The sequence below is a fragment of the Camellia sinensis genome, chromosome 7, assembly GCF_055761805.1.
Source record: "Camellia sinensis isolate YWXY chromosome 7, ASM5576180v1, whole genome shotgun sequence".
Classification (NCBI taxonomy): Eukaryota; Viridiplantae; Streptophyta; class Magnoliopsida; order Ericales; family Theaceae; genus Camellia; species Camellia sinensis.
The window spans coordinates 167,723,078-167,736,548 of record NC_138967.1 but is presented as its reverse complement, the minus strand read 5'-3'; the positions used below and the strand labels follow the sequence as shown (position 1 = coordinate 167,736,548).

The 13,471-nt window shown below is 33.6% G+C and overlaps 1 long non-coding RNA gene across 1 annotated transcript; it reads right to left on the bottom strand.

Moving 5' to 3' along the window:
• Positions 1–4,067: 4,067 nt before the first annotated feature.
• On the bottom strand, positions 4,068–5,616 carry LOC145794845 (uncharacterized). Its single transcript, XR_014334793.1, has 3 exons — positions 5,348–5,616; positions 5,158–5,253; positions 4,068–4,416 (listed from the first exon to the last, which is right to left on the bottom strand). It is a non-coding gene; the product is annotated as an uncharacterized LOC145794845 (long non-coding RNA).
• Between the last annotated feature and the right edge of the window lie 7,855 nt (positions 5,617–13,471).

Here is a 13,471-nt window from a genome sequence, read left to right as displayed (position 1 = left end):
CTTAGATCCATAGAGAGAAAGCGACGGCGACACCGCCGACGAGGTATTACGGTAGTTCGCCGGCAGTGCGATGCGATCGAGAGGTTGAGCAGCGATTCTGACGACTCCGGCAAGTACAAGAGAGAGAGAGACTAAAATAGAGAATGGGTAGATGTGTTTGTATTTGTGCCTGTATATAATATATATATATATATATATGGGCATGTTGGTCATTTTGTCCAAGTTGGTTCTTTTGGAGTGGTACTATTAGCACCCTATAAATTATTTTGGACCCTCCATTTCTTTGTACCCCCACTTATAAATTTTGAAACCCTTAAAATTTCTTTTTCCCCCTTAAATAATATCAAAATTATCCTTAAATATTTCACCCATTGAATACACACCCCCAAAAAGACATCATTTCTAAAAAATCCTAACAAAACCCACTAAGAAAAAGGAGATTCTCATCCTTTTCAAAACCCACGAAGAAGAAGAAGAAGTAGAAGAAGAAGAATATTGTCTATGCTGATTTAACCATTGTCACAGTTAGTATGCTTTCTCTCTCTCTCTCTCTCTCTCTCTCTCTCTCATTGCTTCTTCAAAATTGAAACTACCGAACTTGAAAAATAAAATTTCTACGAGTGTTAAGAATTTTAACTGTTGAAAGTGTTAACAAATTTCCATATTGGGACTTGCATTTCCGAACAAATAATCTATGTTTGGGAATGTGTTCACAAACAAATAAGTAATGTTCGGGCCTGTATTCCCGAACTTGAAAAAATGAAAACTTCTGTAAGCGTTAACAATTTTGACCGTTCAATGTGTTAAGAAATTTTCATGTTCAGACCTACATTCCCGAACATTACTTATTTGTTTGGGAACATCTTCTCGAACAAATAAATAATGTTCAGGTCTGTATTCCCGAACTTGAAAAAATGAAAACTTCTGCAAGCGTTACTAATTTTGACAGTTCTCTATTAAGAAATTTTCATGTTTTGACCATTCAATGTAGGTAATTAAATGGTTGCCATCATTACAACCGAAATATTGTCGTCAAGGGGTTTTCAAGGTTTTGAGGGTGGGTAGGTTTTGAAGGTAGGATTTGGAGAAGATGGAGGGTGGTGATGGAGGTGGGTGCTCTTATAAACCCTAATTTATGATATAGAGGGTGTGTAGATTTAATTGTGAGATGGGGTGTCCCAAAATTAATGATGTCCTTTGTAATAATTTTATTTGAAGTTATTACTGTAATAAAAAAAAGGCTAAAAATTAGGCGGTCCAAAATAATTTATGGGGTGCTAATAACAACACTTTTGTTTTGAATAAAATATTTTAATGCCTAAGAGCATCTCCAATGGTATTTGCTATAATACCATTGCCATTGTTATAATTTGGCAATGAATAGTAGTAATTTGTCAAATTATCGTAATGGTGCTCCAATGGTACACATGCTATTTTGGCAAAATCTCAACTAATTTTCCTTCCAAGTTTGTAGGTGTTGTTTGGATATAAGTTTTATAGTGATTCGTTTTTGTTTATTTTTTATCTTCTGTGACCTTTTTTTAACTGTTTGTAAAAAAAATTATATATTTACATTATACCCGACTAGACAAATCTAAAAAATTGAAAAAATTAAAAATTGAAAAAATATATATATATATATATATATATATAATTCACCCTACCAAAAAACAACCACTACAAAAAATAAAATAAAATTATTATTGTATTTATATCCTTTGTTCTTTCTGTTTTGCAATTTTTCTTTTAAATTTTTTTTTTTAAAAAAAGCACAACGGTCGTATTGCATTTCAAGACACCATCCACACCGTTGATTTTTTCTCAATCCAATGGCTGAGGTGAGAATTCTGAAATCATCAACTACTTTATGAAGAAAACCCATCATTCTCTCTTTCTCATCTTTATTTACATCAAACCCAATCGGCTGAGTCCATCTCTCTCCCTCTTTCTCTCTCTCCATCTTCAGTAAACCCAACCCCATCTTTAGCAAACCCATTCCAAGACACCATCCACACCATTCTTTCTCTCTCTCTCTCTCTCTCTCTCTCTCTCTCTCCATGTTGACTTTTTTTTGGTGTTGTTGTTGCTGATCAAGTCCAGAGCCTCATTCAAGTCTGGAGCCTATGATGAAGGTAAAGCTATGAAGATCTGCCTCTGAGTCTAGACAAACCTATTTCCCTTTAGATTTGTGTCTGTTTCAGACCAAATTAGTTGAAAAAAAACACAACAGATTCAAACCAAATTTGTCATTAATCATGCTGGAATCTAAGTATTTATCTTCTAAATTCGAACTAGATTGCTTCAAAAATTTATATAAATTTGTGAAATTTGGGTTAACTGATAATTCTAAAATTTGTTATTGACTAAATATTTGTGAAATTTGTGAAACAAATTCTTGACTAATCATTCTGAAATTTGTGAAATTTTTGTTTGGGAAATGCAGAAATTGGTGAAATTTATTTTGAGAAAAAAAAAATTGAAGGAACAGATGCTATTATAAATAAATGAATTGTTTTTGACAAAAAAAAATATTATTGGATTTTGTTTTTAAAAAAAAACTTCAAACATTTTGGGATGATTTTTTGGGATAGGATGAACTGAGCTTTGGAGTCAAAATCAGTTATTTTTTATGATGTGGAATGCTTGGCAAATGTCATTTCTGTTGTCAAATTTGACAACTGAAATTGCATTTGCTATGTTTAGCAGGAGAAATAGCTGGCCATTGGAGACTTTTTTTTTTTTTTTCACTCTTGCCAAATTATTCATTTGGCAGCTCCTTTGGCAGTGTCATTGGAGATGCTCTAAACTTTTGACCAAATGAAATTAAAAATTGGAATTTTGGCTGGAGTCCAAGCTAAGAAAAGTATAAGGCATTAAGTTCAGTGAGGTGAAAGATCCACCATTTTTTAAATAGTTTAATGAGAAGTCCTTTGGTTGGTTTTAAAGGACATTTTGTTTTGTTTTTTTTTTTTTTATTTGTTAACTTTCGTTGACTATCTGTTCAAATTTTTTCTTATTTGTTCAAAATTTCTTATATTTGTTCAAATTTTTTTCCTATTTGTTCAATTTTGTTCTTTTCTGTTTAATTTTTTTACCCTACCTGTTTAATTTTTCCCTTTATTTGTTTAAAATTGTACCATTTGTTGAATTTTTACACCTATCTGTTTAATTTTTTTACCTTATTTATTTAATTTTTTCCCCTTATCTATACAAATATCTGTTCAAATTTTATTATCTATTTAATTTTAATCTCTTATATGTTGAAATATCTATTTAAATTTTATTATTTGTTCAATTTTAATCTCTTATCTATTAAAATATCTGTCTAAATTTTAAATTTGTTGCAATGTATTTCATCATCATCATCAACAACACTCAGCATCATCATTAATAATAATAACAACAACAAAATTTGAGCCAACAAAAAAAACAAAAAAACAAACAAACTTGAGCCCAAAAAAAAAAAAAAAACAAGAACCTTTGGAAAGGGCCGTGCTACGTCCCCTAATTTGGGGAGCCCTAATCCCCCGAAAATTGAGACCAAGGCACAAAAAAAAAAAAAAAAAAATATTTCCCCAAAACGACATCGTTTTGGGGATTAAGGAGGGCTTTTTTAGGGCTCCAAATCATTTCCCCTTTGGAAATTTCTAGATCTGTTCATCTAATCTATATTTGGTAGGGGTGTCCGCGGTTCGGTTTGGGACGGTTTGCGGTTCGGTTTGGACCCGCCCGCATCTATGCGGTTTGGGAAAAAATCAACCCGCAACCGCCCGTAATGCGGTTTGCGGTTTGTGCGGATAGGGTTCGCGGATGTGCGGGCGGTTTGCGGATTGAACTTTTTTTTAAAAAGTTTATTTTTAAACCTTTTTTTTGCTCCCATTTTGTCAATCTTTATTTTGGACCTTTTTCCTCATTTTCTAAAATGCTCAAACATTAATAATATTACAGAAATAACAATATGTAAACAATATGTTATTGAAGTTGAATCTGTAATGTAATCTGTTATTTTAAACCTTTTTTTTCCTCCCTTGTGGGGGTCCCCAAAACTTTCATAAGAATCAAATAAATTGTTTGAACAATGAGAAATGCAGCAGACATCACACTATAATGGAAACAAGCCCAACAAGACCCAACACTACTACACATACACCCAAAAAACATCAACCCATAATTTTTCCTTTGCCGGACAATAACACATACACACAAACACACACAAAAAATAAAAAAAAAAGAAGAAGAAAAAGAAGAAGAAAGAGAGAAATTCTTTAGGTAATTAGCAAGTGGATGAACAGGTTTAGGTAGGGTTTAAAAAATAATCAGAATTGAAACTTCAGCTGCATCCTGAAACAAACAAGTAATTGAAACTTTTGCACTTCCAAAGTCGCATAATTTCACTTGGTAGGTGTGTGGGTTAACCTGCGAAAGAAGAAGCACCGAGTTTCAGTAATTGTCAAGTTTCTACTACAACTTCACATATTATATTTTTTATCATATAACAAGTTGTATATCCTCTAACTGTAGGCCAGTGAAGTCTTCGCCGAAGAGGAAACAAAAAAGGAAGTTTTTCAAATCTAGAAAACCATAGTTTGCAAGAAAATCTACCCAACCTGATAAGGAGGATTCAAAATTTATAATTAAAATAAAAAATAAAAAAATGCAAAGAAGCAGTCCCATGTGTTTCCCACATAAATTCCCTCATTTACACCTTTTTTCTTAACACACTCTGCATCAATATTCATCCAACCAAAAGTTTTACATTCCACAACTGATGAGCCCCTCTAATAGAACCACTATCAAGCCCAAGCTAACACGATTCTCACATTTTTCATCAACCCACCATAAATAGATCTGAAGCATTACCCCCCTATTCATAACTGATTCAAAACATATTCAAATATCAAAACAGATTCATAACAAATTCATAACAGATTCAAATATCAAAATAGATTCAAATATCAAAACGGATTTATAACAAATTCAAAACAGATTCAAATATCAAAACAAATTCATAACAGATTCAAACATCAAAGCACTAAACTATTTGAGTGACATGAAAAACAGAATAACAGATTCAAACACTCAGATTCAAGTATCAAAACACTCATATCAAGACATCAACATAATTTCCCCCAAGTATCAAAATAGAGAGACGATTACCTAATCTTGCAAAGGTTGATCTTGCGAAGGTTGATCTTGAGAGTTGCAGAAGATTGAGGACAAAATCTTGATAAAGGATTGAGGACACAAACAGATCTGACATAAAAAAGAAAATTTAGAGATCGAGAAAAGAGAAAGAGAGAGAGAGAGAGAGAGAGAGAGAGAGAGAGAGAGAGAGACAAAAGCATACCTGAGAGTTGTCGGAGAGAGAGAGTGAGAGTCGATCGGTGGAAATCAGTGGCCACCGTCACCATCGCCACAGAGAGAGAGATGGAAGAACGAGACGTCGATCGATGGAAATCAGTGGACGCCGTCGCCATCGCCACAGAGAAAGAGAGATGGAAGAATGAGACGTCGATTGGTGGAAATCAGTGGTTGCCGTCGCCATTGCCACAGAAAAAGAGATAGAAGAACGAGAGAAAGAGAGAGATGAGATAGAGAGAGCTGCTTTTGTAGTGTATTTGACGATATTAGGTTTAGGGTTTTATTTGGTTAGGCAACAAAAATTATGAACGGTCCAGATTTTTTAGGGAAAAAGAAAAAAATTATTCTGTGCGGGCGGGTTGTAGCGGGTGCGGTTCAAACCCGCAACTCGCCCGCAACCCGAAAATTTGTAATATTTCAAACCGCACCCGACCCTAATGTGTTTGCGAAACCGCCCATAACTGTGCGGGTAGGGTTGGGTAGGGCGGGTTGTGCGGGTCGGATAACCCTATGCCCACCCCTAATATTTTGTTCAAGAATAAGTATATGAACAAGCCAAAGAACTCAAATAAGCGAGGCAAACACAATCTAGATCTTGATTATGTTTCTCTCTCTTTCATGAGCATCATTGACCAACGGCGCCAGAAGTTCCCACTACCAACGTCCCTCTTAATCCATCATCTAATCTTGCTGTAGAGCTCGTGAGGTTTAGAAATACTTGACGACGGCATAGAGGATGGTAAAGGCTTTGTCGGCATTGTAGATCACGTTGCAGATCTCATCTCTCTGATTTCGCTTATGCTTTTCTCAACTTTGTCGATGAGTTGGTGTCGGCGATTCGGAACTGGATCTCCATAGCCGGAGACAAGCCTGTCGCCGCCTGTCTCCACCGTACAGACAATTGAAGACCAATCACGATCCAACATGATTGAACTAGAACGGCTTAACGTCCGAACAGGTAGAGCAAGCTCTGGTAGCCGTGGCTTTTGGAACTTTGGCAGTGGTAGTGGTAGGGTATGAGGAAAAAGAAATCTAGAAACCCTAGAGAAAGATAAGGGGTAAAAGAAAGAGAGATATGAGATTGAGGAAAGAGAAATTTGGCCTTGTTTGATTTGTGTTTCCCAAAAATTTTTGGAAAAAATTCTCTACAAATAAGTTTTCAAAAGTAATCAAACCAAACAAATTTTTTCAAAAAAAATTTCCAAAACTTGTTTGGTTTATAAGTTTTTCAAACAAATTTCTCTCTCATACACATCAAATCAATCACTTTTTTCAAAACTCTCTCTCAAAATAATTTTCCAAAACATCTTTTGAAAAAAACCAAACCAAACAACTTTTCGTACTTTTTACCTCTAAAACTCATCTCCCAAACTCAAACCAAACATACCCAAAGGGTTTGGTTTTGTTCCTTCAATATTTGCACCGTGCATATTATATATCTATATATATATAAGAACCGCTTAGCTATTTAAGGTTCGTCTTTGCTTTTCGATTTTACCCTTTCATTTTGAATAATTTACTGATGATGACCTATATGTCAAGTAAATATTTTTTCGTAATTATGTAAACATTCTTGGTTAATTATAAAACAAATTTTTTCGTAATTACACAAATATTTTTGGTTAATTATGAAACATAAATCTTTTATTTTTTAACAAATTACAAATACACCTATAAGGTTTGTTTAAAATAAGAATTGGTCCTATAATATTTGTTTTCCAAAAAGCAACCTAAGAGGGGGGTGAATTAGGTTTCTACAAAATAAAATTAATAATACCACAATAAAATTAACTACTAGTACAACAAATTATTAACAAGCACAATGATAAACTTAACAGTAAATAATCAAGCAAAATAACAATGAAGTATAACTAACATACAGGGTAAATCAAATGATTAACACATGAATATTAGATAGCTATAGCAATAGTATGAAAGTAAAGGGATTAGGGAATAGGAGACAAACAGATTTATAGTGGTTCGGCTTCAACCAAACCTACATCCACTCCTTAAGCTTTACTTGAGATTTTTTACTATCTTCTAGCTTCACAGGGGTGCTAGCAACCTCTTTACAAATAGAGCAATCCTCCACGGATTTTACACAGACTTCACAAGCCCCAAACACTTGCCAATCTTACGTGATTCACAATCACTCTCAAGATTTCAAGAACACAGTGTTTGCAACACTTTTACAATATGAAATGGTATTTTTACTTTCAAAGAAAGCTTACAATAAATATCTCTCAAAGATAGATATAGAAAATGAAACTTTGATTTTTCTGTAAATCTCACGCAAGAAAGATAGGCTTAAAGCTACAAGGCTTAGTGTATAATTTCTGAGAAAAGATATGAGTGATTATAGATCAAAAAATATTTTCAGATTTTTTGTAACTTCTTTACATTAGAGGTTTTGGTATATATAATGAAAATTATAGCCGTTTATAGCCGTTGTATTCATTTGAATTTATAGTCGTTTATAACCGTTGTATTCATTTGAATTTATAGCCGTTTATAGCCGTTGTACTTCCATCATTACTAATTTGAATATCTTTCACTTGAACCTTTTGGCCTGCTGTTGTGCTAGGCTGTTTGAACCTTTGTTTTAGGCTGTTTGAACTCCTGATTTAATTAAATATTAAATACATTCTAACAACATTTAGGATAAAGGTTTAGGTGAGAAATAATGGGACAAAATAAATTTTGATTCTATTTTTCTCTTTCAAATAAATCATCAAAATAAATTTTGGATTTAAAACATAATTAAATAAATTATCAAAACAAATTTTGAATTCTATTTTTCTCTTTCAAATAAATTAAAACATAATTAAATAAAGCATCAAAATAAATAAGTCTAACAATCTCTCCCTTTTTGATGATGGCACACAATGATATTTTTATTTGATTTTGGGAGTAACAAGGGCTCCCTCTCAAGTCATGCTCCCTGAATTCATTTCGAAATACATAGGTTAGCACATGTGTAATAAATGAGCTTTAATTAGAAACATAATATGAGACTAAGATATCAAACTATAAATACATAATTATCATATTAGTTTTCAAATAATACCATAATTTGAAAAAAATACCATAATTCATAACATCATATAATTTCTCCCATTGTGACATTATCAAAAGGAAATCATGGGTCAGAATCTGGAGGAGGAGGAGGAAAATGATAGTGATAAATGGCATCAAAAAATAGATAATCAAAATAGATATATACATATATATATATATATATGATTCGACCGCGTTTCTTTTTTTGTTCGTCGAAAATCGCGTCGGACACGCGTCTTCGCTTTTGCGTCAGTGGACCGACAAAAACGAGACAGGTCAATCAATGGTCAATCAACAAATATATATATTACATATCTATACAATATATATAAATATATGCATACACATACAACGCGTCAAGGGTCTCTCTCTTTTTTCGCAAAACGTGGTTGCCACGTGGCCTGGCTTTTGCTTCATTAGTCGACAAAAGTAGCTCTCCTCAGCTATCTCTACCTCATTTTCTTCTTCTCTTCAGCCTTTTCTCTTAATCACACACTCTTCCATTTTCTTATTCACCATTCTCTTCTATCTCTTCTTCACCACTCTCGTCTGTTTCTTCTACCTCATCGAGAGACAAAGAAACTGAATGGAGGAGGCCAAACCTCAGTCTGTTCGTTTCTATTTCTCTACAACTCATTTCTTTGACACCTCTCACCTCTAATCCATGGCTTCCTCATCCCGTCCCCTCACTCTGTTTCCAGACCTGAACGATCCTATAAGCTCTGCTGGACCGAGTGCCCCGGCTCCTACTCTTCACAACCTTTCTATGATGTCGATTAAGCAAATAATGGCAGCTCAATCAGACATTGAAACCAATCATTTCACACTAACATCCTGTATGGAGACGGTGACTGCAGTCACAAAATTGGCTCACCGATTGCAGAACAGGATGAGTGAGCTCTATCAGGTCAACGCCTAACTCGTTCTACCCCAGCTCATGTACAAGGATGCGCAAGTAGAAATAGGCGCACTGAAGGCCGAAAATAAAGAGCTTAAACGGAAGACCACCTCCATGGCCCGATTTAGAGCAACGTCGTTCTTGGCCTTTGATAGTCAGCGGGGAGTCGTCGCTCTCGATGAAAACACGGGGGCAAGAGCGTCAAGGGTCACCCAATGTGATAAAAAGAAGAAGAAAACGATGGAAGAGGCGAGTAAGTAAGATCAGCGTATGGCCGGAAAAAAATGAAGGATTTTTTTTTTTATGTTTATTTCAATCGGCGTGTGGCCGTAAAAAAAAATGAAGTGTGTGTTTTTTTTTTATGTAAATATTTGTATTTTGGTTTGTTTTTGTTTTTATGTTTAAGTACTGAAAAATGAAATTAAAAGCAGAGAAAAAAATAAGAAAATTAAGCCCAAACAAAAAATAATAATGACTGACCAAATTGTTAATGAGTATATGAGAAGCATTTGAGCATGATCTAATTCTCAATTTTTTAGCAAGAGCATACCAATCTCAAGACTATAATAGACATAATAGTGCATAGATCAAACAAAGTTGCCAAGCAAGAGCATAAATATAGAGCTAAAGTTCAAGTCACTCTTCCTTGAGGAAAATGATCTTCCTCTACATTATCAACAACTAATCAGCTCAAAGGTCATGTTGTAAGAATTAAGATACCAAAAGTATAGAGATACCAAAATAATCAAAGATACTAAAACAATCAAGTCTCTTTTTCTTCCCCGATGACATTTTCAACAAAATCAAGCACAAGGAGGGAGTATGGTACAACATATAGGATGAAAAAATGTAAGTTTCATTATAGCACAAATAATCATCCATATCAAGGTAGCTCTATGATACCAAAAAAGAAAAAATGATAGCACATAATGATCATACAATTGAAACTCACACCATTTGACAATAATAGGCAAAAAAATAGTAACATGTGAAAGTGCAAGCCCATAAGTTTGATATCAAAAATAGAATAGAAACTGAGGGGATTTTAAAAAATAAGCAAATTTAAATTCTTTCCCTTGTTTCATTTGGCAAAATTAATAGGAGATGAGAGGGTAATTTATATGAAAATTGGGCCGAGCTGGGTAATGGGCCGTTATGGGCCACAGTACAAAGGGCTGAGTAAAAAGGCCATAAAGTTACTCCGGTCCAAAGGAGGCATAAAGTTCCTCCGGTGGAAAGGAGGCTTAAAGTTACTCCGGTCCCAAAGAGCTTACGGTAAGCTTGGTCGTCACATACAAAGTTATCCCGGTCGGAACCACGTTATTGGTTATCCCAGTCGGAACATACCATGGTTAGCACTAGGAGAAACCGACGTGAGAGCAATGAATGGAAGAACCGAGCTAAAGTTATCTCGGTCTAGTCTGCGGCTTTAGCATGGTCATTTAAGCTCGGTCGTATTGACATCCAACCGCGGTAAACCATCTCACTTGGTTTAAGCAGTGATGGGGGGTGTTGAAGGATAAGCATTATCTTTCAGAAATGTGATTCATAGGAGGACTCTACATGGAAGTGTAAGAGTCCTACTTGGATTGTGCCATGCGGAACCTATAAAAGCTCATAACATCACCTATGGAGAGGTAACACAACTTTGATTCTCGAATACATAGAGCTTTTTGTCTATTTGTCTATTTTACTGACTTAGGCATCGGAGAGGTATCCGGCACACACCCGCCGGCTAGCTCACGTTTGTGTTTTCAGGGAGTAAAGCGACGTCATACGGAGGAGCACAATCTTGATCAACAGGATTATACGAGAAGGTTTATTTCTTTCCCGTACAGGAGATATGATAAATAAAAGCTCATAACTGAAATGTTCTCCCTAATAATATCAAATAAGATGCCAAAATGATATCAACATGCAATCTACCAAGGATACTAATATCGAATCTAGAAGATTTAACAATCATAGCTCAAGCATTATGTAGAATACCAAATATTGCTCATAATAGGTTAAACTCAATATAATCTCATGGAGCTAATGTAATTCCAAAAAAAAAATGAAACATGTTCAATGTATAGCAATCCATATGCCAAGAAAAATCATGAATTTCAATATATACCACACATTTAAGCATAGGCATGATTTTTAGATAAGAGCATCATCAAAGAGTATACATTGCAAATCATATGAAGCATAATCAATCTTTTTCATATCAAAGTAATAACAGTATTAGCTCAAGGGATATAAAATAGAATTTTTACCTTAAAAGCTTAAGAGAGTGTATGAGGCATACCTTAGGTTCAAGAGATGAAAGCTTTTCTATCTTCAATTTTCTTTCATGAGGAGTTCATTTCAAAAGGGTTTAATAAGTATGTTAGCAAAATGATTTCTCCCCCTAAGTTGGTGCTACCATTTTCTAATGTGATTTGTGTAAATATAACATTCATAGAATAATCACTATTACTTAATAAAAATACAGCACAAATCACTTCTTGTCACAAACTCAAAAAGTGAAAAATAATTCAATGATCAAACAAGAGTTTAGAATGCTATTTTTTAGAATTTTTAAGTTGTAGCACATAGCATAATATGCATAAGAAAATAGTGTTATGCTCTTTGTTTTATTAAAAAATGATGCAACAATCTCATTTAATCACATAACATTATCAAGAGGCATTTTCATCAATTCAATCCACATACTGAAGTGTGATAAAACATTTACTCAATGTGGAACACAACATGAATGCTATAAACAATTAATTCAACAATTTATCAATCAAAAACATTTTTGAAATGTATGTCAACATAATCCATATTCAAAAGATATTCAATAGGATAGATGCAATGTCTCTACAAACGTATGATACTTCTTTTCATTTAGACATTGTTGATGGATCATTATCAAGGAATTTCATAACTCATTAAAATATTCCAATGTAAAGCATATAAGCATGAAATTTTCATATTGAGCATATTCTTGAAATCGCAAATGTACAATTCAAAATATAGATAGTATGCATCTTAAAAACATGCTATGACATCAAAATTGATTCTGCAGAGATATGACTCAAAAGAAAATTAACATATTAGTATGAAATCATATATAAGATGTGAAAAGTATGCTAAAAAATTTTTATCACTTCTTATCTCTTTTTCATAGTAATGGATGACATGATATAAAATGTTAATGAATATATGAATCATTCATATTCTAATAGGCATTCATCAAAATAATATAATTCTCATTTTTGAATTCAATGAATGTTTGAAAGAAACTAGCAAAACATGACTTAGCAAACTTAGTACAATTAGGTTACATGGAAGCAATGATTAGACACAACCTATTGTACACAAATCACACCTTAAAGAATATAGAACTTTAAGCTTAAAGGTGTGTTAGGAGTTATACCTTCATTTACCTCTTTGAAATCTTCACCCATACATTACCTCTATTGTTTATCTTGGTGATTTTTATTTCATCATTCTTCTTCTTGTAGGAGCTGATTTTGCTCTTTAGATTGAACACTCTTGTTGTGCATTTCCTCTCGAAGTCCTTAGTGTTCTTTGAGATTCCACCTACAAAATATCTTGATTTCTTTCTTGGTACCCATACTTTCTTGGGTCCATGGGGATTAGTCTCAAGAACATTTAATCTCATAAAAGGTTTTGTAGGATCAAAATCAATGCTTATTTTGTCAAAAACACATCTTTTATTTCCAAGAAGCTTGTTGAGGTTTTCTTTTTCTTTTACAAAATTTTCAAGAGTTTTGTTTAAATACTCAACATTGTTTTTCAAAATGTTTTTCTCATTGGCAATAGACGTAAAGTCATTTTTCAAAGTAGCATTTTTCATTTTTAAAACACCCACATCATTTGAAAGAGAAGTAACTAATTTCTTTAATTTAGAATTCTTAACACAAACATTTCTAAATATGTCATGTAATTCATTGAAAGTACTTTCAAGTTCTACGTAATTAGAGATTACCTCATCTTGAATGGATTCTTCTTCTCCAAGAGCCATGAGACACAGATTGGCTACTCCATCATTTTCTCCTCAAATGGCTTCCTTTTTGCTGCCATCCATCATTGAAAGTTTATGAGCCATGAGTGAGCCTAAGAGTTCTTCAATGCCTAATTTTGTTAGGTCTTTTGCTT